Source organism: Rhagoletis pomonella, unplaced genomic scaffold (genome assembly GCF_013731165.1).
Source record: "Rhagoletis pomonella isolate Grant_MI unplaced genomic scaffold, Rhpom_1.0 Rhpom_scaffold_00004, whole genome shotgun sequence".
Classification (NCBI taxonomy): domain Eukaryota; kingdom Metazoa; phylum Arthropoda; class Insecta; order Diptera; family Tephritidae; genus Rhagoletis; species Rhagoletis pomonella.
The window spans coordinates 63,539,183-63,544,250 of NW_023458558.1; positions in this window are offsets into that span (position 1 = coordinate 63,539,183).

Here is a 5,068-nt window from a genome sequence, read left to right on the forward strand (position 1 = left end):
GTGCACGTTGTACCCGGCGCAATTCAACAAAGTTGAATTGCTGTGCAGCTTCGTCTCTTGGACCGCAGCTATTAATATACCATGCCGACACATGAAGACGGTTATCTCCTCAATCTTGCTCTGTAGCCCGTTACAGTTGAATTGGAGGAGCTTCATGTGGTTCGGGAGACGTGTCGTGATGTGGGGTGTGAGTGAGGTGTATGTTCTTGCCGCCGTTGGCTGTGTGTGCTGCTGAGGTGGTTGCCGCCCTGTGGTGGTGGTGGGGGGCGTCGCAATTGACGTCTGCGACCGAGCAGCACAGCACGGGCCCTCGAAATTCCCCGTCCAATCTCGCGTGGTACGCAGACCTGAACATGCCCCAAAGTGGCACCAGCCAAGGCAGGTGTTGCACTTGACTGATGTCACATTACGGAATATTCTGGTCTGACATACCGTGCAGATTGTAGGGGGAACCAGGAGTTGTTGGCGGCGGTGTGTGGGTGGTGGTGCGGTTGTGTGAGTTATGTGGTCTGTGGTGGCTGTGGTACGGTCTGTGGTGTTATTATGTTGTTGTGTAGTGGCGACTGTGTGTGGTTGCTGTGTGAGTGTGTGGGGCTGCACGGGCGGACTATCGTTTGCCGTGGAGGCTGCTCTGTTTGAGCAACAGGGGGCCACGTAAGACGTGGTCCACTGTCTGTGTGTCCGTAGTCCCGAGCAGACCCTGAGGTGACTCCACCCCTCGCAGGCATTACACTTGACTGAGGTGGAGTTGTGGTGTAGTCGCCTTCGGCATACACAGCAGGTGTATATTTCTGGCCCAGGGTTTGACTCGATGCCAGCCCTGAGTAGGAGAATGCGTAGTGAATGTTGCCCTATGGACGGACAACTTCTGAGATACTTCGCCGACCTAAACGGGGTTAGATCGCCGAAACAACAGCCCTTGGTCGGGTGAAACCCGAGTCATTCCGGTACGTAGAACCGGCTGTCGTGGGAATGGCGAAATTTGCTATTATATTTTGGTTAGCATATCTTATTTAGGTGAAGGTAAAAAAAAAAAAAAAGAAGTGTGCTATTATATTTTGGTTAGAATATCTTATTTAGGTGAAGGTAAAAAAAAGAAGTGTGTAGTGTAAACTGAGTATAATAACGCAACTGAAATGTGAAATAAAGTGGCAATACCAGCGATTTGAGGTTATAATTTTGGCAGGCGCAAAGTTTTTTTACTCTGTTTTATTAACGAAATATATAAAATAAAAGTGAATAAATGATTCGGTTTGCATAAAATAATAACCAAAGACGTTTTGATAGTGTTTTAAAAGTGGAAACGGGAAATGTTTAGTTATTGGCCCATCGTTTTTGGGATGGTGGGCGGGGGGAGGGTGCGTGGCCCCCCAAATCCCCCTCATCCGAAAGGGGACAGTCGCCACTTTACGAAAAGCCCCACCCCCCTTGGGGACCTCCCACAGACCCCTAGGGAACCGTTTGAAAATGGGGTAAAAACGGCATTTTCCGAGGCAAACTGAGCAGTTTGAAGTGGAATATAACCCAACTAACGAAAACCGTGGGATTTTTAAATAAAAGAAATTATCCCAAGTTGGTTATCAGGCGATTTGAAAAAAAAATTAACTAAAAAAAAGTTAACTAAAAAAAAATTTAGGGAAAAAAATTAACTAAAAATATTGTGAAATTAAGAAAAAAGCGACAGATAGAAATGTTGTAGTTATAGTAATATGATCAAGAATGATAGAATACAAGATTGCGCCGTCCTGCGCGTTGACATTTGTGTACCACAAGTAAACAAAGAATAGAGCGAAAAGAAGAACGAGTTGAAACTGCCAAAACAGTTCACCTTACAGCGAAAAACGTGTTTTAATTTTGCTAAATGCGAAAATATTGCATTTTTACCTAATCTATTAGAGAATAGGTAACATTTTAGTGCACTCCATTGCCTTGCAATTGAGGCTGCTTCAGCAAACGTGGGAAATGTTTAGTTATTGGCCCATCGTTTTTGGGGTGGGGGGCGGAGGGGGAGGGGGCGTGGCCCCCCAAACCCCCCTCATTCGAAAGGGGCCAGTCGCCACTTTACGAAAAGCCCCACCCCCTCCTTGGGGACCTCCCACAGACCCCTAGGGAACCATTTGAAAATGGGGTAAAAACGGCATTTTCCGAGGCAAACTGAGCAGTTTGAAGTGGAATATAACCCAACTAACAGAATGTGTGGGGTTTTTAAATAAAAAAAGTTATCCCAAGGTGGTTATCAGGCGAATAAAGGAGGGATAAACACCTTTCGCAGAGAACACCTTTATGCGTAGGCGGCCTTCGGCCGCACTTAGGGATTATAACCCTCAGGCAGTAGAATTCTCCTTTCTGTGTAGCCAAAGAAGGGGGGCTGAACACCTTTTTGCAGAGAACACCTTTCTGCGTAGGCGGCCTTCGGCCGCACTTAGGGATTATAACCCTCAGGCAGTAGAATTCTCCTTTCTGTGTTGCCAAAGAAGGGGGGCTGAACACCTTTTGCAGAGAACACCTTTCTACGTAGGCGGCCTTCGGCCGCACTTAGGGATTATAACCCTCAGGCAGTAGAATTCTCCTTTCTGTTTTGCGAAGAAAAGGAGCTGAATACCTTTTACAGAGAACATCTTTGTATATTTTTAATGCTTACAGGGTTATATCCTATTTTCTTTTGTCTCTCATTCTTTTGCATATTTTGGAGTTTGACAGCTGAACTACGCCATTTAATTTGCATATGCAACAAAAGTCAGACGCATGATTTAGAAGGTGTTTTTATTTAATAAATTGTGATTAATTGGTTAATATTAAAGTTATAAAGAAAGTTATAGCTCATCGAGTAAAGTGTAAAGTGAAGGAGAATATAAAAATATATTGCTGATGTAGCTGCTTTAAGGAGAATAGGAGTGATAAATTTACGCTAATTTCCGAATTTTACAAAAAAGGGCATATTTCAAACCCAATTTGTAAATAAATTAGTGACCCAAAATTACAATAGTCGATGTTAAAATAATGGGTAGACCCTTGGCTACAAGTGTGTGCAATTTTTTTTTGGATCGGGTCACCCCTTTGGACGCAATACCCCGAAATAGGTGGGCCACTTACTAAACAGTACCCGCAAACGTTTTAGTGCACTCTATTGCTTTGCAATTAAGGTTGCTGCAGAAAACTGCGGCAGCATCTCAGCGGGATTGATTAGTTAACTTGCTAATGGAGGCTGCTTGGAGCGGAAGCAAAATCATTGCGAGGAAATGCTGTTATTGTAATGATAAAGAACCATTTCCGGAACGGCTTTGCCGTGCCCTATGTACACAAAATGCAGCGATTCGTCCAAGAACTACACTTGCATCTACGCATCTTGCATCTTGATGCCTGTCGCAATTTAACACAGCACTTCTTTTTATTAGATTTTACGCAGTCTTCAACTCAAAAATCACTCACAAATTGCAAATTAACATAATTTAAACTGATTTTTCACTTCTAATTCAAATTTCTTTTTCGCTGATTTGTAAACAAAGGTTTATTTACAAGTTACCACAACTCTCAAAATCGGCACAACCAAAGTAGCGGTACCACTGACGGCGCCACCTTTGTTCGCTGCACCGTGTAATATGATAGTATTTTAGCGCAGAACTTCTTTTTGCGTAGGCAGCCTTCGGCCGCACTTAGGGATTATAACCCTCACTACGTAGAATTCTCTTCTGTGTTGCCAAAGAAAGGGGACTGAACACCTTTTGCAGAGAACACATTTCTGCGTAGGCGGCCTTCGGCCGCACTTAGGGATTATAACCCGCACTACGTAGAATTCTCTTCTGTGTTGCCAAAGAAAGGGGGCTGAACACCTTTCTGCGTAGGCGGTCTTCGGCCGAACTTAGGGATTATAACCCTCAGGCAGTAGAATTCTCCTTTCTGTTTTGCGAAGAAAAGGAGCTGAACACCTTTTGCAGAGAACACCTTTGTATATTTTTAATGCTGACTGGGTTATATCCTCTTTTGTATATCTTCTTTTGTCTCTCATTCTTTTGCATATTTCGGAGTTTGACAGCTGAACTCTGCCATTTAATTTGCATGTGCAACCAAAGTCAGACGCGTGATTTTGAAGGTGTTTTTATTTAAAGAATTTTGATTAATTGGTTAATATTAATCAAGTTATAACTAATCGAGTAAAGTGTAAAGTGAAGGGGAATACAAAAATGAATTGGTGAAGTGGCTGCTTTAAGGAGAATAGGAGTGATAAATGTACCCTAATTTCCAAATTTTACAAAAAAGGGCATATTTCAAACCCAATTTGTAAATAAATTAGTGACCCTTGGCTACAAGTGTTTGCAATTTTTTTTTGGATCGGGTCACCCCTTTGGACGCAATACCCCGAAACAGGTGGGCCACTTACTAAACAGTACCCGTGGAAACTGGTGATTTAGTGCATTTTTGACGTGGTAATTGCTCATAGAAAACAACGAAATTTAACAAAAGTTTTTTGTTTATAACTTTTAAATGGTTAATAATATTAGCCTTCCCCCTCCAGATTATTAATAGGGGGGCCGAAACGCGTCGTTTGGTACCCCTCCCGACTTTTCCGGACCTTTTTTTAGGGGTTTACCCTACACTAGAGAATTAATTGGTGAAGTGGCTGCTTTAAGGAGAATAGGAGTGATAAATTTACTCTAATTTCCGAATTTTACAAAAAAGGGCATATTTCTAACCCAATTTGTAAATAAATTAGTGACCCTTGGCTACAAGTGTTTGCAATTTTTTTTTGGATCGGGTCAGCCGGGAAAATTTTAGAATGGTAACCCCCCGAGTACGGAATTAAGGAGGGGGGAAGAGGGAGTTCTATGTAAAGTTTTAAAGCGCGGAACCTTATAGTTTTTAAGAAATTTGTTATTAAAGTTTGTAATTTTCTCCAACTTGTATGGGACTATTTCACAATATATAATGCACTTTCCACTAATTTTACACGTTATTTACACTCAATATATGCGCAGTAAGAGTGTGCACGTTCAAGCAAATAAATACTTTAAGTATATTACAGATTTTTTATCAAAAATTGATTGTTGTTTAATTTTATGAGAGTACATGC